The following is a 22895-nucleotide window of genomic DNA, read 5'->3' on the forward strand; positions in this document are numbered from 1 at the left end:
CACTGAACCTGTCAGCTAGGATGTTGGCAATGTCTGTGAGTTCGGTGTATTTTTTGTCATTTTGGACTAATTCTGAACATATCTGGGAATTCCCACCCAGGTTCCTAACATAACTAAAGAAAGCCTTGTGATTATCCTTAGTGTCCTGTGCAATTTTTCTCTCGAAGCTGGCCTTAGACGATTTTATGAGTGCCCGTAGGTTTTGCTAATACTGATCAGAGATGCCTTCCCTTTTTGGGATTTTGCTCTATCATGTAGTAGCTTCCTCCTACTATTGTATAGTTTGTTTATGGCTGGGGTCCACCAGACAGGACTTCTGCCTTTGGAGAACTGGCTCTTGGTTTTATTTGGGATTGCATGATCCATGCATTCCTGAAGGTGTTCATAGAATGCGTTTATAAAAGATTCTGCAGTCTGGGCCGTATTTTCCACAGGCCCAGGGGCTTTGAAGGATTCCACCTCAGTTTTGAGGAGTGTGAAATTTGCTTTAGAGAAGTTTTTCACTGTGGTTTTCAGGGCAGGGGGTGGAGTCGGGATGGGAATATCAAGTGAGATTAGTTTATGGTCTGATCTTACCAGTGAGGGATACACTTCTGGTCTGGAGCATAGAGTCCTCATGTTGGTGATGATCAGGTCCAGTATGTTTTCCCCTCTTGTGGGAGTGGTAACAAGTTGTTCCATAGCATTTGAGTTTATAAATTCTAGGAACCTTTGGGCTAGGGTGTTGCAGGTAGAGTAATGCTCCCAGTCTATGTTTGGGTAGTTGAAGTCGCCCAATATAATGGTGTTTGGAGAGACCTTCATATTTTCCAGTGTTCTCAGGAAGGCCGAGTGGGGTTCCTGGGTTTGGGAGGGTGGTCTGTAGCAGGCTATAAACTGGAAGGCAGTTTTACCCACTGTTAGTTGCACATGGATAGTCTCTGATGCTTCCTGCTGTGCCACCAACCTGGAGGTGTGGGTATCTTTGACGAATATTGATACTCCCCCTCCTTTTGTGGTTCAGTCCAAGATTTGGGGCCGAAAAGCATGGTATGAGGTATAACCTGGTAGTGCTGGGGTGCTCTCGGGAGCCTTGAACCAGGTTTCTGTTACTGCACAGATATCGATGTTCTCCATGCTAAGGAGAGTTTTGAGTACGTGCATCTTGAGGTTTAGACTTCTGGCGTTGAGTAGCATTACTCTTAGTTTCTTATCCCTTGTGATACCTATGGAGGTGGGTTTGTCTTTTGAGCCTTGTTTAAAAAAGGCACTATGGGGGTAGCAAGAGCCTTTGCCAATAACCGAAAGCCCAGGGGTGACAGGTGCAAGCGGTCCTTAGCGAAGCATCGTGGCTTGTCAAGCATGACATCCCAGGCTGACAGGCATTGGATCCCCTTTGAATGACACCAATACTTAAGCCAATTGTTGAAATTGATCATCTTGTCTTCATATTGTGGCATCATTCTTGGTGAGGGTAAGATGCTACTCAAGGTCAGGGTCATACTGGCCTGGGCTACATGCTCAGAGAGCTCCTCTATGTCTATTTTCATGTAGTCCAGGGAGGTACATCTCAGGTCATTCACACCAGCATGGACAATGACTGAGTCATATTTGTACTTGCCTTGGAGTGACCTGAGTGCTTGTGTTATGTGGCGGATCCTAGCACCCGACAGACAGCTCACCGTGACCTTCTCGTTGTTCAGCCTGGTGAGCTGGACATCAGTGTGCCTGATGATAGAGTCACCTATTACAAGTGTATCAGGTGTGTTGTTTAGCCTTAAGGGCTGTGACTGTTCATCACACTGGCTTTGTGAGCTATGTGTTGTACGTGTTTTGTTTTGGGATAGCGGTTGCTTGGGTGTCTGCTTTGGAGGTCTCTGCTGCTTAGGCAGACTTTTATTTAGAGCCTCCAAGTATGTTTTTGTGTGTTTATGTGTTTGGTTTGCTGTCGTGGTAGGTCTATGTGAGACTGGAATTGTAGTGAGTGTGGTTTCCTTCTCCTCCTGACTGGTTTTGCCAGTACTGAGTTGAGAGAGCTTAGCCTCCAGTATGGCTATATGGTTGCATCTCTCACATGTGTTGGAATTTGTTGGGAGGAGGAGAGGGTTGTCTGTGTACATGAGGTAGTTGTAACATTGCCTCAAGATTCCCAGATTCACCAGCTGGACCGGAGAGGAGATTGACAACTGACCTTTGGACATGCTAGAATAGTATTGGGAATTTCTTTATAATTGAAAAAAGGGCCAATGGGGAACAAGGTACTCACGGGGAGTTTGTGAGGGTGTAGTGCTTTTAATTTTTTTAGTGCTGACTTATATAATTGCTTTAGTGAGCAAGTGCCAGGTATCTTAATTGCAATGTGTTACAGGTAACTTAAATGCAAAAACGACAAACAGTAACTTTCTTTCGAGTAAAACAAGGAAATAAGTACAGTAAGCAATGCAGATATCACTAGGGATACACAGATGCACTGAAAAGCCGCAATTTAGGTGGAATTAGCGTTTTAGGGAAATAACAAGCAAACAAACAAAAAGCATACAAACAAAGCTAGATTCAGCAGGCCTGGATCTAGTCTATGCTACAGCAAACAAGGTGTACCAATTTCAGTAAGAAACAGTTCAAATATGCAGGCACTATAAGCCTTTAACCAGAAATTCCCAGCTCAGAAGGGCAGAGTCCACCCTCTCCTCCCACAAGAGTGCAGACCACAAACCTTCTTAATGTAAAATAACTGGCCTGAAGCCCAAGTGCTTAAACCAGAACTAATACACTTTTAGAATAACAGACACTGAGCCCTCAATCAGCAGTTCCGAACTTAGAAGGATGTAAGCTACCTGTCCTGCCACCACAGTGCAGGCCACAAACCTTCCTAATGTAAAACAACTGGTATGAAGCCCAAGTGCTTAATCCAAAAGACTTAGAATGATAGCTACACTCTAATCAAGTTACTACCAAGCATTAATAAATACAATTGAATACTTTAAAGAATGCCTGGATTAGTGCTCAAGTTATACAAACAAAGCTAGATTCAGCAGGCCTGGATCTAGTCTATGCTGCAGTAAACAAGGTGTATCAATTTTAGTAAGAAGCAGTTCAAATATGCAGGCACTATAAGCCTTTAACCAGAAATTCCCAGTTCAGAAGGGCAGAGTTCAGCCTCTCCTCCCACAAGAGTGCAGACCACGAACCCTTTTAATGTGAAATAACTGGCCTGAAGCCCAAGTGCTTAAACCAGAATTAATATACTTTTAGAATAACAGACACTGAGCCCTCAATCAGCAGTTCCCAACTTAGAAGGATGTAAGCTCCCTGTCCTGCCACCACAGTGCAGGCCACAAACCTTCCTAATGTAAAACAACTGGTCTGAAGCCCAAGTGCTTAAACTAAAAGGCTTAGAATGAGTTACACCAAACAGTAATAAGTACAACTGAGTACTTTTAAGATGACGCAAAAGCAAAATAAAGTAGGAAGAAACACAAATACAGTAAAAGCAGATACATTTGTTTTTGAGTGAGCAAATGAGATGGGCCCAGGAGTTACAGGACAGAAACAAGTGCAAATGCAGGCCTTCAAATCAGACAGTTGAGAGAGATGGAAGACCGCCCAAATGGCCAATAACTACAAATTCTGGGCCAGAACCACTCCTTATGTGGTAGACAGGTTACCTAGTGCTTACCACTCCCACTGATAAGCTAGAAGGCTTCCCTCCAACACAGAAAGGCTTGGGGGGCTCAGAAGCTTACAAATAGTCCTGGATACAGCAAATCTGTATCTGGAACACTAATTACAGGAAAGGTAGGAAACAGGCTTACAATTTTTATTTATTTATTTTTTCAGAAAAGTAGCAAAAACAGTAGTAAAAACAATTCACATGCAGTGCAAGCTGGCACACTTGAGTATGTAGCAATATTAGTCCACACACAGTTTGAAAAAATGTAATTAAATTAAAAAGGACTAAAAGCAAGTGCAGAAAGGGTTTATTAGGTAGAATGCGGTAAGGAGATGGGACTGGGGGAGTGTCCTAGATCAAATCTACAGTGGGGTGGGCACTGCAAAAGTTTACAACCAAGAACAGGGAGGGGGAGTGGGGAAAAGTTTCAACAGAGATGTGAGGAATCAGAGTGCAAATTATAAAACCAAAAAAATATATACTGATCTCTGTATATTTGCAGAACAGTAAGACAACAGATATCTAAGCAACAATTTAGCTCTATAATACAGAATAATACAGAAAAATATACTCAGCTCTATATATTTGCAGATAGTCTTGTAAGGCTGTCTCTCAACACACAGGTTCCACTTTAAGGAGCATCGGCCTACTTCCCAACTGTGAGCTGGCTACAGTCTTAGCCTACTCGCCATGCAGACTCTATCCACAGGTCTGATTGATTGTTTTTTGGCGCCACATGGTTCTGGTGGGTTCAGCCCTGCTCCATTTGCCCTCACTGCACTCGGGCTTACTCCACTCCCATACCCTGTCCCATTCCCCACCCGCCCCCACTACTCATACATTTATCCATATCCCTAATCATGTAACCCCTTTTACCACACCCACCATCCAATTTAAACTCACACCCTATTACACACTCTGTATCCTATCACATCATACTTTCCCAACCACCCACCCTTCTTCTATTCACTCTGACCCCTAGCACCTCCCACTAACCTTATTCTGTCTTCCATCCTACTACTCCTTCCTACCCACTCAAGCCACATCTTTCTATATAACGCACACCCCCTTCCCAATCATGTCTCAGCCCTAACAACACTACGCTCCCTTATTACTAGTCTCCCCAACTATAAATCTCTCCATAGCCTCCATAATTACCTTCTATCACCTCACACTCACCCACTACAACAATCTAAGCTCCCCCACTCTACCCCTAACCATCACCTTTCCCCCCATCCCTCCAGTCACATACTACCACCCTCATCCATTTATAGACAATCCCCCACCAATCTCAGCTCAACTATTTACCTTGACACAACAACCAGAAAACAACCAACCCTCAAATTCCACAACCTAACAATACTATACCTTCAAACAATCACCACCATAGCAGCCCAGCTACTACCAGGAGGTGATATACCCCAACCCTGGCCCAATAACAACTCCAACTAAGAAATGCAATTCCCACCCCCCCACTCAGACATAAAACCACCAACTTACTAATGCTTAACTTGAATATTCGAAGTACCATGAACAAAATAGAAGAACTCCACTCTACTATTGCCATTTACAACCCTGATCTAATGCTCATTACTGAGATGTGGCATAAACCACATACCAAAGATAACTACGAAACCCTACCTGAATAAAACATTCTCAGGGTTGACAGAGTTAGGAAAAGAGGAGGTGGCATTGCCCTACTCTACAAAACTAGTTTACAAATCCAACTTCTACAAAACGAATCCCCAGACTTCAAACATGCAGAAACCACATTTGCTAAACTCCACCTAAACCAGCATAAGCATCTACACTTACTTGGGGTTTATATACCACCAGGTGACAACTTCACCACGCTAGAATCTGTACTACCTTGGGCTTCCCACTCCCTTCCCCAGGAAACTATAGTCCTAGGCGATGTCAACATCAAGTGTAACTCTATCCACTCTCCAACACCCGCTAGTCATATTAACCTTTACAAATTTACCCAAGTCATCCACACACCTACCCGAATTGATAAGTCTACTAAATGGAAATCCATAATAGACTGGATCCTCACCAACCAACCCAATACTGTCCATCAGTGCGGCTCACTGTCTGACTCTCTCAGTGACCACAACCCCACATTTATCCTTAGACACAAACTCAAGTCCAATCACTGCCCCTCCACACTACAAACCCGCTCCCCAAAAAACTTCCCTACAGCTCACTTCTTAGAAGCCTTAAATTCCTGTAACTGGTCTCCCATTAAAAGTCTCCCATTTGACAAGGCAGTTGAATACATTAACTCCACATTTTTACACATCCTTGACCACCTAGCCCCAACAAAAACAATTAGGATATGCAATAACCCAGCCCTTGGCTACAAAAAAACACAAGAGCCTTACTCAAAGACAGGAATAAAGCCTGGAAAATCTGGCAACAAAACAAGACACACACAACTAGGCAAACCTTTCTTGAACTTCAAAATAAAGCAAAAAAAAAAAAATCAAGCTTGACAAGAAAAATCCCTATATTTCCCTACAATGAAAACACAACTTCAACCCTCAAAAACTTTGGGCTGCAGTGAATAACATCCTCCAGCCCAGAAAAAAACACCACACCGCCCCCCCAATATAGAAGGCACAAATTTAGACATAGCCATTAACTTCAACTAATACTTCACCTCCTCCATTCTCAAACTCATAAACAATACAAACAGTACCAACCCAGTGCAAGCCCCTAAGGCCCAAAACGATACTACCCCCTTCTCTATCAGGCCAGTTCCAACATCTGTTATCCAAAAATACTTAACTAAACCCAAACCAACCACCCTCGTCGCAGGCAATCTCCCTGATGCATACCTCCAACTCACATCCAGAGCCATAGCCTCCCCCATTCTCTTCTAATAAATAGATCCATTAATGAAAGTACTGTCCCTTCCCTGTGGAATACCTCATACATAATTCCCCTTTACAAGGGTGGCCCTCTACTGACCTCCCCAACTACCGACCAATTGTGATCCTCTCTCCCCCTATCGAAGATCATAGAAAAATGTAGCCACCATCAACTCCTTACCCACCTTCTCTCCAATAACCTACTTTCCATATTTCAGAAAGGATTTCACCCATCCCATAGTACCACCACTGCTCTGATCAATTTCACCAACACTATTAACTTACTCAGGAACCAAGGCAAACTAGTCTCTGCTACCTTTTTAGACTTATCCAAAGCATTCGATACAGTTTCTCACAACAAACGTCTAACCTGCCTCTCTGACCTCAACATTAACAACCCCACCCTACTCTGGTTCAAAAGTTACCTAGATAACTGCTAGCAGTCTGTCAAATGGCTCAACTCCTTGTTCCCCTACCTCCTGTCACACTAGGCGTCCCACAAGGCTCCATTCTAGGCCCCCTTCTTTTTAACATATTTACAAACCAACTCTACTTAGCAACCACTAAAGCTGACATAGTTCAATATGCAGACGACACAACCCTGATCTGTTCTACTACTAGCATCCAACTTCTACAGCAAAAAGTCCAAGAATCCTTTACTGAAATAAAAAACTGGCTAAGTAAGACTCAATTAATATTAAACCCCAAGAAAACACAACTCATGTTGTTCCACCAAAGACCAACGACACCACCTTCTCCATACTCTCAGCCAACAAGACTTCATCACCCCAGTATCAGGGGCCAAACTACTAGGACATACAATTGATCCACAACTAAGGTACAACAAACATATCTCCATAACTATCTCCAAAGTTCATAAAAAGATAGGGACCCTCTATCGCTGCAAAATGTACCTTACCTCCAAGTCTAGAACAGATATAGCCAGAACCCATCTCCTATCCACATTACTTTGTGCATCCCCAGTTCTTACAAACCTAAATAAAACTGACCTGAACAAACTTTCCATTTACTACAACAAAATCGCCAGGTTTGCAACCAATGCCAAATCATGCTCCCACCACTGCGAATCCCTATATTCATTACACTGACTTGAATTTCCTAATTTACTGCGCTACCACCAACTGAACCTAGCCCAACAAATACTATACTATCCTGAGAAAATCCCTGCTCTGAGCGGTCTTCTAAACTTCGATAACTCAATTAGACACCTACGATCCAGTAATAAAACTCTGATTAATACAATCCCATGTAAAAACAGCTCTGGTGAATCTGTCTTCCCCAATGAAGTTGCTAAAACATGGAACACTCTGCCTCCTGACCTCAGATTACAAAACTGTACTTCTACTTTCAAAAACCTCCTTAAATCATTCCTTTACACTAACAGTCTTTGTAACTGCTATGTACCCCCCTGAAGCCTCACCCCAATGCAAGACTTTATTCCCTTATGCCTCAGGTTTTCACTGCTACTGTTCTCTTCTAAAACTCACTGTACATATTGTATGTAATACTAATTGATAAAAGCCTTACGATACTGTGCTCTAAACTTACTCATTGTTATTTTGTACATATTGTATCCACTATGTAAAGCATGTTTATTTATTGTTATCGACTTTTATTCACTATGTAACCTAAAACTTTTCACTTTCTATCCAGTATGATGAACTGGAGCTTTTCTCCCCAGGACTAAGCTGAAAAGGGACACCGGTTGTCCAGTCGGACTATCCTGGTAAACAAATGTAAAAAAAAATAAAAAAAATAAAAAAAAAAATATGTGAACACTAAACTATGAAATGCACGTGGTATACTTAGAGATGGATATTACTGATGAAATGTACCTTATGTGTAAGGGTTGCTGGATGGGCCAGTAGAAAACAAAACTGCCTCAAGCTTCAGCCACTCCAAAATGAGCATCCTCTTGGTGTGCATTATTTATAGCACCACAGAGGGAGCTGTCACACCAGTTGGATCTGGTGTAAATATTCACTAACAAATGCAGCTTCCACTAATGTACTTTTGCTGATGATACCAAGGAGGCCTTTCATTTTTTAAACACCTTTATTGAATTATCACTTAAGACATAAGCAATAATATATTTATATTAAAGAAAACAAACCATATTAACATATTCCAAGTTAACAAACATTATACATCACATATGTGTTTTTTTTACCTGTCATCAATGCAATATTACCCAATCCCACCACTGGTTTTGGCAGAGCACACAGCCAAAGCCTCATCAGGAGATACCTGGAACAAAATCCAATAACCGATTAACTTCCAGCAGGGTCACAGGCCTAGAGTCATGAGAACATCAACCAAAGATAGTATTGTCTTCATTACATGAACCAATGCAAACATCTTCATTGCTCTGCAGAAGGTTTTGGCCAACCTATGGGTGAAAAGCACCAGCAACCAGTGACCTATCTTGCCTATCTGCTGCACTGTGGAGGTAGTCGAGGTCATCTATCCCTCCATTTGTTAACCTGAACCTCCATTAAACAGGACAAGTGATGCAGAGCAATCATATACATGGTTTATAATCCTCTTCATCAAGCCACTCCCCATTATCCTTGCCAAATGTCCCATCTCATTAAATGAAGGTTGCAAGGAAGGAGGTCTCCATTTTCCTACAAAAGAGAGTCATCTAGGAGTTCCCACCTGACCAGAAAGGATCAGCATATCATAGCAGATATTTCTGGGTGCCCAGAAAGACAAAGTATCTCCTGCCAGTACTGGATCTAGGTGATCCAAATACCTTTGTCCCAAAGCAAACCTTATACATGGTTACAATGCAGTCAGGCCTTCCATGCTCATCAGAAGGAGATTGAATGTACTCTTTAAACTGCCAAGATGCCTACCTACAAATAAAGATCACCAAGGCATCTGGTAGGTACCTGGATGTCAAAGAAGAAACCAATCATTACTAGTCTCAAACACTTCCCTTTTACACTCATGTCTGTTCCCAGGGTGTTCACCAAAGCATGTCTGTAATGGCAGCTCACCAGAGGCTGCAGAGAGTCAAAATCTTCCAGTTTCAGTCCAGGCTGTAAAATCATCTAGGGAGTCTGTTCAAACTGTTCCATTTCCTTCAGAATAGCAGTGAACCTTGCAGTCTGTTTTGCTACTTTCTTGGGTGATAATTTTCAAAGGTGAGAGTTAAATACAATCTATTGATGTGCATGCATTCAACACAGTATATCAACTATTCAGGCCACAGTATCCAATATTTTACAGCTGAGCACTGTCTCAGTGCAATTTGACTCAGAACCCTGGGCCTCAGTGCAGCAGCAGCCATTTTGATAGTAGTTCATTCCAGGTTCCATAAGAGTCCTGCAGCAGACTTTTCTGGTGCAATGGTCCAATAATTCAGATTATGTATCCTACCAAATCACATTTCCAGAGTATGAAACTGACATTAACAATGGTGGATGATTCCTGATCATAAAGTCTGAAGAAATCACTTCCAGCTACCAACTTCTCAGGTATCAGTCACCATCAGTACATTTGCCAAAGGGTAGGGTGGGGTGCTACAATGGGCAGACAGTCCATGGTGTCTAACCATCTCAGTAATCTAACATCCACTTCAAAGTCCTGAACATGTGGGTAGTCCTCCTCACTTTATATGCCTTTAAGTATTGACTTCCTCGGAGTGTGATTGCCATACACTCCAACAACCTGGTGTGATACATAAACAAGCAAGGGAAACTCAGTTTTTTCCCCATATGCCAGGAAGCCACAGGAATCTGACAATTAGTCTTTCAATTCCAGCACTATCTAGTGGGCAACTGCATTCCACTGGGGGGCAGTTCTCTTGCAGACAGACTGTGTTGTCTGTCCCATGAAAAGTCTCTGTGTCACTTCATGGTTCCCAGACTATTCTAACTTTTGGGCAATCCTTAAAGTGACCTAATAACATCTCCAAGTAATGCAAAATGAACCAATGTTTTCTCTCTCATTCCTCCTCTGGGATGTCAAATTAGTGATGCTGGACTCCTCCATAGTTTTCTCTCATGTCCTCTGATGAGATACATTCAAAAAGGCTAGAGTTTTCTCACAGTACCTTACTGCTTCCAGCAGACATTATTTCTCCTGCTCCACCCACACCTTCTGAAGAAGCCCCTATTCCTGTGTCCCAGCAGTACCCTTCTAACCCATCTTTTCAACAAACCTCACCAAGACAATCTTTCTCTCTCTCAAACTCACACCTTAGCTTCTTCAGTTCCACTAATCACCAATAACCCCTCTATTATTAATAGTGTAATACAAATCTAATCCTCCTTCTGATCACAGATTGTATAAGTAAAGCTTGGATCCCTGTTCTGCCCTAACCCATCAGTTTAAGAGTACCTTTCTGAGATTTATGATCCTAGACTCAATTACTCTTCTATCAACCACCTAGCAACCATTTACAGTTTCTATTCAGGGCCAGACTCTTTGTCTCTGGCATCACTCAGTGTGTACAAGGGCTTCTTAAAGGCAACCTTTCTCTTTGTGCCTCCTATCTGGTATCCATCACCACTTTTGGAGTTGTATTTCATGCTGGAGAAGCAAAGCTGACTGTAGTTCCATTTGAACCTGTGTTTCCAGTGAATCTAAGAAACCTGACTTGGATGATGTTTTTGCTAGTAGCAGTCTCCAATCCATTTTTCATGCTTAAGTGGACATAGAGACCAATCTAAATCAGGGTATCTGTGTGAACAACCACTGTCAGATGAGATTTTATACTAGCTGAACTAAAGATTTCCACAAGGATGACCAGGTTTTTGCTTTGATAAAGCCATGAAAAACAGACCAATAACTAGGGTAGGGCAAATGGAGTGGCTGTCCTGGACACAAGCTGGCAGGGAGCATAATTGTCAGGTGCTGATTGTGTGGTAGTACAATGCAGGCATTGGTTTATGAAGCTGTAAGGATATCATAAATGAATGACAGTACTATATTTGCAGTCATGACTTGAAGTACTTAGTGTGATAGTGTGTAAGGTGATTGTGGCAGCTGTGGTACGCTACTTTCTGCAGAAATTTAGTAAGCAGCTTGCTACAATTAGAGGACTGGAGAAAGGTTTATATATGTTGGTATTCGACTTTAAAAAAAAAAGAAACATCTTTATTAAATTATCATGTATACCATAGACCATGTTACATTTATATAAAAAAAATAAACCATAGCAACACAATCTGCAAACATTATACATTCCAAACCATGCAGACACAACTGTAGCTGCAAACATTATGCATCACTTTTAACATATCCAATCATTGTTAGTCAGCCATTACATAACCCATTCAAATCCTGCCTTCTTTAAAACCTTGTTCCTCCTCTGCATGTACTGATCCCACAGTTCCATTTTTTCCTATGTAATTTGCTCTTACCCTTTTCTAAAGATCCCAGTTCCAGTTGTTTTAACTCTGATACTATCTTCACAACTTCTAGTAAAGTTGGTTTAGACTTTGATTTCCATTTTCTAGTAATTGCTTTTTTGGCAGCCATCATAATGTAATTAGACTCAGCAAGGCCTTACTATGTCTAGGCAATTCTGAGTTTGTATAATAGATAAAAAATAATTTCCCTAGTCACTCCAACCTGCTCACCAAGCATCTCCAACAGAGCAGTCTGCAGGGAATCTTTAAAGTCTGCCACTTCATTACATTCCCAGAAAATATGTTCCCAGTTACCTCTTTCTGCCCCATCACACCTCCAACATTTGCTGTCTACCTGAGGAAAAATTCTTTGAAGTCTGCTTGGAGTATAAAAATAGCTATGTAAGTACTTCCAAACAAAGATCCAAAATCTTCTAGATTTTTTTGCATATTTGGGAGACATACATATAATTCCCCATTGTTTCTTTGTGAATTGCTTATCTAATCTCTCTTCCTAGTCCTTCCTAACCTCTTCTGATTGATTCTTATAGTTATCATGCAATATTTTATATGCTGTACTAATTATTCCTTTCTTAATAGCAACTTCTGTTCTAGATTCTACTAAAACTCTACTAGACCTATAGTATCCGGAGGAGAATGGGCTACTGAGTCCATGTCCATTTTTGTTGAGAAAGAGCTTAGGGTGTTAGTGGATAAGTCTGTTTGTATCCTGAAAGATACCAGTGGTTTCTTAACAGATTTATCTGAATTCCTAAAGTGTTATGAAAATGGGGAGAGGTTATGTTTTTTAACGCTGGATGTTCAATCATTGTTCACTAAGATTCCTAATTATGAAGGTTTGAGGATGTTAAATTATGTTATGTTAAATAAGTTTAGTATTAATGAGATGAAGAGAACACTGCTCTGCTCATTACTAAGTGTTATTTTAGAGCACAATGTATTTTGCTTTGATGGAAAATATTTTTGGCAAAAACAGGGAGTTGCCATGGGCACTCCCTGTGCGAATAGTTATGCGAACCTTGTGATGAGTTGTTGGGAAAATAAGTGTGTGCTGAATGATCATCCTTACAGGAAACATTGTTTTCTTTAAAAGATTTGTTGATGATCTTTTTATTCTATGGCAGGGTTTGCTTCATTTGATTCCTGATTTTGTTAATTATCTACACACTACAACGCCTTTCTTGAGATTTACTTATAAATTTTCTATGGATGCCATTGAGTTTTTGGATCTGTGTATCCACAGAGACAATGATGGCTCCATAGCTACTAAACTTTATAGAAAAGAATGTCATGTTAATAATATTTTAAGTAGAGATAGTATGCATTCGGGTAGAATCTTTAGGAATATTATGAAAGGACAAGGGATGCGTTCATCTAGACTAGGTAGTGTGCAGAGTGTGTTTGAATGTGATTTAATGACGTTATCTTATAGTTTAAGGAGAGGAGTTACTCTGTTAAAGAGGTTAATAATATGACAAAAGAGGTTATGCAATTGCGACGTACCACAGCCCTACCTTTATTAAATGGAGAAAGAAGGCAGTTTGTTAGACATGGCGACAGAGAGGTTGACTCTTGTCAATTTTTTGATGCATTATACTAGTGATCATTGTTATTTTTGTGAAATTATTAAGAAGCATTGGCCGGTATTATTGTTAGATGATAAGATAGGGAAGGTAGTGGGTTCTACTCCTAGATTTGCTTTTAAGAACAAAAGTAATTTGAAACGTCTATTATGTTATGATGTGAATATACTTTCTACACGATCTAGAGAAGGTTTCACGTCTGGGTGTGATCAATGTCATTTTTGTATATGTATAGACACATCCCACATTTTTGAGCACCTGGTGACCCATTATAAGCACTTTATACATTGTATGGCAGACTGCAAGAGTACTTTTGTTGCTTATTTGGCTACTTGTCAGTCATGTACATGTTTTTATGTGGGTAAAACAAAAAGACAGTTAAAAGAAAGGGTTAGGGAACATTTATTAGCTATTAGGAAAAGTGACCCCACCAATGCACTTGCAACACACGTTATGAATACTAACGGCTCACATAATTTTAAATTTAAAGTACTGGAACAGCTTGTTAGTAATGGGAGACTAGGTATCTTAAATAATAACCTTGAACAAAGATAGACAAACTGGATCATTAGGTTAAATAGTGATACATTTCCAGGTCTGAATGACCCTGTCCCTTTAAAACCTTTTTTGAAGGGAAGGAGGTTGTTTAAATGATTTTAGTTGTTTGTGATAGGTTGATTTGAAAGTAATGTGATGTATATATAATGACTTCTTTTTATATATGTTTTATGGTCTGAAGAAGTGCCTGTTGAGGCATGAAAGCACCAACCTAATAAATATGCCTTGGTTTTACATAAGAAATACATCTTGGTTTTATATGATTTGAGTCATGGAGGTTAAGTGGATTTTCTTTTCTGTTTAGGATTGATTTGTTGTTTTCCATTTATACCATTTCCACAGTGGCATTATTTGTGTTTTTCCTCCAAGTTCCTGTCATCTTCCCATTTTATTACCTTTCCCTCTCTAGTTATTTGCTCCCAGTACCTTGGTTCCTTTGCCAGTTTTCTCCAATATATTCCTGCCCCCTCTTACCTATTGTCTATATTCCTAATTGCAGTCATCCCTATTGCCAGAATCTTTCTCTATTCCCCTGTTGTCTTAGTTCTTAGAAGACCATCTGGTACTTTATGAATATAATATTCTGTATGATTATTGCTGTCCTCATCCTCATTAAAGATCTGCATCCAAAATCAGAGTCTGTCCCTGTTACTTGAGCTTCCTCCCATTTCATCTTCATCTCTTTCCACTTTGAATTATAGTTTTCTACTTGTGCAATGTATAGGAGCCTTAACTGTGTAGCTCTGAAATACCCCTTCAAATTGGGTCTATATTAGAACCGCAAAAGTCCTATTCACCAAATACGTAAACACCGACACATATTACGCAAATCGGGAATACACCAAATGCCCTAAACTGCAAAATTCAAAAACTCAAACCGTCATAGTTGTCCAACCCCACCGCCCGCTACATACTACCTACCCAAACTAAATAAATAAACCACATACATACACTAACCAAAACCCTACTTCTAACCCTAAACTAAACCCTACTTCTAATCCTAAACTATATCTTGCATATACTACCATTTATGCACTAACCTTAACCCGCACCCTAACCCTAAGGTCCGTAACTATCGCACACTTACCTTAAGAAGCTATACCCAAACAAAATAAATAATCCACACACATACACTTAATAAAACCCTACTTCTAACCCTACACTAAACCTCACATATATTACCATCTATACACTTACCTTAACCCGCACCCTAACCCTAAGGTCCGTAACTAACGCACACTTACCTTACGGAGCTATACAGCAGAAGCGCCAACCATGATGATTTGACATTTCGGATTTCGCACTTCAGGACAATCGGTGTTTTCACGGTTCGATGAATATGTGTCTGCGTTTCCGTATTCGAGTAAGTGGACCTTCACGGTTTTAATAGGGAACCTTCAAATTTGGTAATTCTAATCCGCCCTATTCTATTGGAAGAATAAGCTTATCCCACTTGACTCTTGCCATCTTCCCCTCCCAGATAAAATCCTTCCGCTTTTTATTAATTTCTATCCACAACTTCTCCTCTGGTTGATAAAAATATGCCTGACCAGTGCATAAGACTAAAGAAACTAAAAACATTTTAACTACTTCTATCTTACTATCAATATCCATATAACAGAGCTTCCATTTTCTTAGTTTTTATATTATCTTTTGTTTAGTCTCTTCCCACATATCCTTAGCTGCCACACCAGTATCATTTTAATCCATACACCTAAATACTTCATTTTATCATGTCTCCATAAATATGGAGTTTACTGAACCAATTCTTATGTGAGTACATAATTTACCACTATTGCTTTTGTTTTTCCTTCATTAATTTTGTATCCCAAAAAGGTTTAAAACTGCCTCAATACATTCCACAGCATTGTAATGTCCCTTTCTGGTTTTGTCATGTATAAAATAATGTCATCTGTAAACAGAGCCAGCTTTTCTTGACTACCATACCAATTATATCCTTGAATTTCTGAGTCACTTATTTTCTTTGCCAAAGGTTCTAAATATAATGCAAATAACAAAGGGGAGAGAGGACACCTCTGCCTGGTTTCACTGCTCAAGCAGGGATTATCAGAGAGGACCCCACCCATGTTCATTTTCACCTGTGATCCTTCATATATCCTCCTAATCAACCTTATAACTTTATCAGGGAATGCAAATGCTTCCATTGCTCTGCTCATAAAATCCAAACTTACTCTATCAAATGCTTTCTCTGTATCAATAGATAGCAGCAACAGTGGTATTTTCTTACATTCTGCTTCCCTCTAGGTCATCACTGTTCTGTTTATCTTGTGAAATGTTTGTCTTCCCCTCAACAAAACCACATTGATCCATAAATATCAATTTTGGCATCACTTTTGTCATTCTTTTAGCCATTATGGACATAAACACTTTATACTTATGATTAAGCATTGAAATAGGCCTGTATGTATTTATTTATTTTATTTTATTTTACATTTGTTTACCAAGATGGTCCGAATAGGATAGTGCCCATTTTCAGAGGAGGCCTGGGGAAAAAAGCTCCACTCTAAGCTTACATGCAAATTATCACAATAAGTAATAGAAATTATAAACAAAATTGACAAATAAAAGAGTGTTAACACATTTACGGGATAAAAATGTAAAAACAAAAATATATACATAGTATCAAATAGAACAAGACTTTAAACACTTGAATATAGACAAATATATGGTTGAATTTATATATGTGGAGGAACATAATATTAGTTAGGAAATTAAGCAGGAAAAATCACTTAGGCAAAGTAATACATAGTAATACTTCCATGGTGAGAGTTGCAGCTAGGAATGTAACTACTTATAGAGAAGTAATGTTGTTAGAAGGGATATGTTAACAGAGTTAGTACATACAGCCAAATTGTGTAAGTAATGCAAAGTTAATAATTAACCTGGAGTGCTACATGTGCAAAGCCAGGATTCAAATAAGTGTCTTTTGATAGATATTTTGAAATGATTAAGATTGCATATGCATCTAATACCATGTGGAAGGGTATTCCAATTTTTAGCAACAATGTTAGAGTAAAGAGAGTTGCCTGCTGTATTGGATACTTTGGTTACTTGGAGCAAGTCTTTGTTAGATGATCGAAGAGTACGGATGTTAGAGTAGGGCTGTAGAAGATTTTTAGGAAAGGTACATTGTCAGGATTGTGCATTATTTTGTGAGCCATTATTAACTGGTTATAGTTAATAATACGAGGTAGTTCCAACCAAAAAAGATTTTTTAGGCATTGACAGTGATGTGTTGAATGTGTGGAATCTGTTGCAAATTTGGCAATCTTGTTATAACATGATTCTAATTTACTTAGTTCTAACTTTTTGAGGTTGGTAAGTATGGGGAATGCAGATAAGAGTGAGGAGAGAAGGTGTCTTCTAGCTATGGCTATTCTTGCAGCGTCTGTTAAAACTTTTTTGTTTCTATACATTGTTCCCATTTTCTTGTGAACCTTTTTGATTGTGTTAGAAATTTGTATGTTAAATTTTAGTCTGTTGTCAGTTATGACACCTAATAGTTTTGTTTGGGAATCTGTGAAAATCCTAGTATTATTACTGACAGTGATATAAAAGTTAGCTGGGATGTTAGTATGTTTAGATGGATGAAAGATCATAAGTTTAGTTTTATTAGTGTTGAGAATGAGTTGTGAGTTTGCTAGCCATGTTTCAATATCAGAGAAGACTTTTTGTGTGACTGTAAGAGGTTGAGTTATTGTGGATGCTGCACATATGAGGGTTGGATCATCTGCATATTGTATGATAGATGCTTGAGAGGGGGGAGTATTATAACGATTTATGAATATGCTGAAGAGGAGGGACCTTAGGACTGAAGCCTGAGGGACTCCAAGTGTAACAGGAAGGAGTGGCGATAGATCTTGCTTCTATTTCACAGCTTGCTGGAGGCTAGGTAGATAACCTTGAAAGCAGTTAGCATCAGGATTTATATTAAGATTTTTCAGAATGGACAGTAACTTAGGATGGGAAACATCATCAAATGCTTTAGATGTCCAAAAAGACTGAAGACACTGTTTTGCCATTGTCTCTGAATTTATTTATAGTATTAGTGAAACTTAGAAGAGCTGTAGTAGTGCTGTGATGTCGGAATCCCTGCTGTGACGATGAGAGGAGATTATTGTTTAGAAGGTGTGTATGAAGTTGAAAGTGGATACATCTTTCCAGAATTTTAAAAAGTGGTGAAAGTATAGCAATAGGCTGGTAGTTTGTTAGTTCTGTTGAATTATCTCATTTGTGTAATGGTGTAATATATGCAATTTTCCAAATAGCTGGGACATACTTTTCTGTTATAGAGCAGTTTATACCTATTGACACAGGGAAGGCAATAACATCTGCTGTCAATTTTAGATATTCTGCTGGCAAATTATCTGCTGCCAGTGAAGTGGGTTTCAACTTCTTTAATAGTTTTTTAATAGTTTGTTTTGGGACTGTCTGAAATTAGAATGCATCTACAATATTGCTTGGATTGTTAGGTATTGGCATTGTGGGAGACCTGCTATTCTTAGTCAGTGCTAAAACACTTGAAGAATATGATAAATTGTTCAGCAATATTGTTTGTGTTATCAGGTAAGTTGGGGGGCGGGGGGTTGTGGTTTGGCCAGGATGAGGTATGTTATTGACTGTGTTCCAGAATTTTTGTGGATTCATTCTGTATTTCCATCGTAAATTAGTAGTGTTGTTTGTCTAGTTTAATTTGGTGTTTAGCACTATTTCTAAGTTGCTGGTAAATTAAATGGTTTTGGAGAGATTTATTTTAGCCCATGTTTGCCATGATTTGTCCCTTTGTTTTAGAAGGGTACGAGTCTCATGGGTTAACCATGGTGTGTAGTTGGCTTTGACATGAACTGTTCTTGGAGGTGTAAGTCTGTTTAGAATAGTAATAATTGTGTGGACTACCATGTAATTCAAAATGATGCTTCATCTTAGTAACGACAGTACTGGATGCTAAGTTAGGAAGTAGGGCAATCTCAAACCAATTGGAGTAAGAGTCTAAAACCAAATAATGTTGGCCATTCCACTCGAAAATGTCAGTGGCTACTGTCACCCAAGGTAGTTCCAGAATCTGGTTTAGCTGAAGTAGTTCCTTCTGTTGATGTGGCTTTGTACTATTACACATGGAACAAGATGAAAGTGCTCTGTCAATGTCTTGCGACACAGAATGCGAAAATATTAGTCCTCTCACCCTCCTTTTGGTAGAACCAACTCCTGGGTGACCACGATGCAAGATAGTAATGTACTCTGGTTGCAAGGACTTTGGAACAATTACTTTCAGACCTTTCATTGTATCCGCAGTGGTGCAGCGGTAGCGTTGTTGCCTCACAGCAAAAGGTTCTCCTGTTTGATTCTCGGCTGGGGTGCGGCGAGTGCCTTCTGTGTGGAGTCTGCATGTCCTCCCCACGGTTGGGTGGGCATTCAAAAGACATGCATAAATGGGCATGCCTTCATTGAAGGCTGAATGTCGAGCTGGCACCTCGGCGTTCGTGAAAATCTACTAACAATCATTAGCGGACCGGAGTTCCGCTGTGGCGACCCCTAACTGGGAAAAGCTGAAAGATAAACACAACAACAACAACTTTCAGACCTTTCAATATGATACCTTTGTCACACAAAATCTCATCTCTGTATGGAAAATAAGGTTGCATTTCCTGAAGTAAACTGGATTGCTTTGATGGCCATCCTTGATTAATAAAGTGGTTAAGCCTCTGTAAAACTGAATCCATGGCTATGTGATCCCTCAGCTCATCAAGATGTGTGAAAGAAAAATTTCTCACTTCTATAACTTCAAAATAAAGGTTCTCATTCTCATGCTGAACTGTGGTGTTTCTGGGTGATCTGGATAAGGTATCAGCAAGATAAAGAAGTTTGCCTTTCTTGTAGACAGGATTGAAATTATACTTTTGCAGTTTCAGCATCATATATTGCAGTCGGGCTGAAGTTGAATGCCTAGAGTTTCTCAAGATAGTAACTAAAGGTTGATGGTCTGTTTCACTCTGGATAGGTCTACCATAAACGTAATCATGGAACTTCAAACATGCAAACACAATTGCCAAACGCTCTTTAACGATCTGGGCATACTTCATCTCAGTTTGGGTAAGAGTTCTTGATGCATAGGCAACAGTTTAATCCTCTTGTAGAAAGACTGCACCAAGACCAAATTTCAAAGCATCACAGGAAAGTGTAACTGGCTTGTGAACATCATAGTGTCTGAGAGTTGGTGGACTTGCAATTTTCTGTTTCAGGACATCAAATGCTCTTTGGTGTTGTTCTAACCAAGAACAGGATACATCTTTACGTGTCAGCTCTCTAAGTGGTGCTGATAGTTGGCTGAAGTCCGGAATGAACTTGCCTAGATAGTTGACCATGCCAAGTAAACGTTGCAGGGCTTGAACATTGTCTGGAGCTGGCATCTCGAGAATGGCTGTTTGCTTAGAAGGGTCTGGTCGTAAGCCTGTACTAGTAAATAAATGACCAACTTAAGTAACTTCCTGTAGCCTGAATTTGTATTTGTGTGGATTGATTCATTTGACGTGCCCTTTCTAGAACTTGTTTGAGGTTTCTGTCATGCTCTGCTTCATCATGACCTCCTACTAGTATGTTGTCTACTATAACACAAGAATACCCAGAAAAATTTGTTCTATTGCACATTGAAAGACTTTACTGGCAGAATTTATCCAAATAGCATTCTCAAGCATCTGTACCTGCCAAACGGAGTACTGAATGTAGTGAGCAATGAGGAATTTTTTGTCAAGCTGAATTTGCTAAAATGAACTCTTTGCATCTAAGAGAGAAAAAATAGTGCCATTTGGCATCAAGGCTGCAACTTCTTCGACTGTGCACATTGGATGTTTAGGCCTTTTTAGCGCTTTGTTCAAATCTTGTGGATCAATACATATTCTGATGTCATCTAAGTTTTTCTAATGAGCTACCACCATGGAAGATACCCATTCAGTTGGAGTTTCAACTGGACAAATCACACCTTGTACCATTTTATCAAGCTTGGCTTTAACTCAGTCCTGCATGGATACTGGAACTTTTTGTTCTGGCCTGATAACTGGACTGACCTCTGAGTGTAACTTCATGGAGTACACAACTGGAAGTTTGCCTAATTTGTCTTTGAACAAATTAGCATTGGTGGAAAAAATGTACTGGGCAAAATTAAAGTAGTGGTCTTTTAAGCTAACTTGGTGGACTTCTTAGTAAATGAAAGCAGTCCTGTTTTCAAACTGTCTCTGAGCCCTAATAATGATTGGGTGTGCCTATTGACCACAGAAAATAAGTCATAGCTTCCTCCAGCGGAGTATCATGAAAGCACTACTGAGCCTTTGGTTTGAATTTCTTCACCTCCATAAGCAACAAGCCTCGCACATCTTGCCAAAACAAGCCTTTCACCATGACACAATTTAGCAAATGTTTCTGCTGACATAACATTGCACCTGGAACCTGTATCAACTTTGAGCTCTGTGGGTTTGCCATTTATCCAAACAGTACAAAATACTTCATTCTTTGCCCTTAAATCTACTGCATTAACTGTTTCATGAAGTACTGACATGCCATCCACAGAAAGAGTAGGGTTGCAGTTCTCTAATTGATCAACTTGTTTCTTAAAATATTCCCTTTTAATAAAATAATGTGGGCCTTTTGATTTACAAAATCTTTTGAAATTATTCAATTTATTCCATTTTTGGCATTGTTGGCCAAAAGCTAAACATCTTTCCCTTTTAGATTCATGATTTCTACCACAATTACAACAGTTGGCAATGAAAGTAGGTTGGGATCTCACACCTACTTCTCAGCATTCCCTATATAATAGAATACATGTATTCCTCTTCTAACTGGTGTGCAATGAGTAGTCATTCTCCATAAACACTCTGCTGTCTCCCACTTTTATACTTTGTCATTCTGGCACAGTTTTGTCAGAATCAACTTCTACTGGTCAGATTGCATTTTTACTGTTAAAGGTCTAGGTTGTTTTCTCATAGCCAGATTTGGAACATACACGCGATGTGCCATTTCAATTAACAATTCCTGTCGTGGAATACCAGTCCAGTTGCTTATTTGTACTTTCATAAAATTAATACAGTCTGTTCCTTCCAGCTTCTCTGATACAGCAGAAAATCTCAGTTTTTCCTACATGCTCTGTCCTCTAATTATATTATTTTTGAAACATCTCTTCTTGTGCAGTCTCATATTCAGCCAGCCTTTTCTTCATTTCAACCTCTGAGTTTTGCAGTTGTGTCACCTTATCTGAATATCTGTTGAATGTTTCTTTCATTTTTACAGCTTTTTATTCTTTGTGTTGATATACTTCATCAGTGTTTCATTTATTTTAATCACATATGTGTGCAGCTGCTTTATACTTTCCTCTAGGTTACTGGAAGTCATGTCTGGAACTTGCACTGTTGCTTTCTGAACAACTGCAGTACTTTTCCCAGTATGTGTTTTTTCTTCAACTTTTGTAGCTTACGTTCCTCCAGGTCTTTTATATTTCATTTTTCCTGGCATTTAGGCAGAGGTGAGTTCATCCTCCATACCCTTGCTCCTTCCTCCCACCTTCACTGTAGCTGGTCTAGAGTTTGTCTTCCTTCTCTCCTAATCCTAATTGCTCCACTCTCCTCAGTGCTTCTATAGATGATCTGGAGGAAAAGGACATCTGATGTCCAAGTTGGGAAAGACAGAGAGCACAGGCTGGGAAAGTATTATCGCCAAATAGTCCTAATGTCTATGGCAGTAATCATTTTGTTACAAAGAATGGTCCTTCTTACAGATCTACGCGTATGGTAAATACATCATTTTCATTTCTGAGCAGCAA

The sequence above is a fragment of the Protopterus annectens genome, chromosome 4.part0 (assembly GCF_019279795.1).
Source record: "Protopterus annectens isolate FY-2018-M chromosome 4.part0, PAN1.0, whole genome shotgun sequence".
Lineage (NCBI taxonomy): Eukaryota > Metazoa > Chordata > Ceratodontiformes > Protopteridae > Protopterus > Protopterus annectens.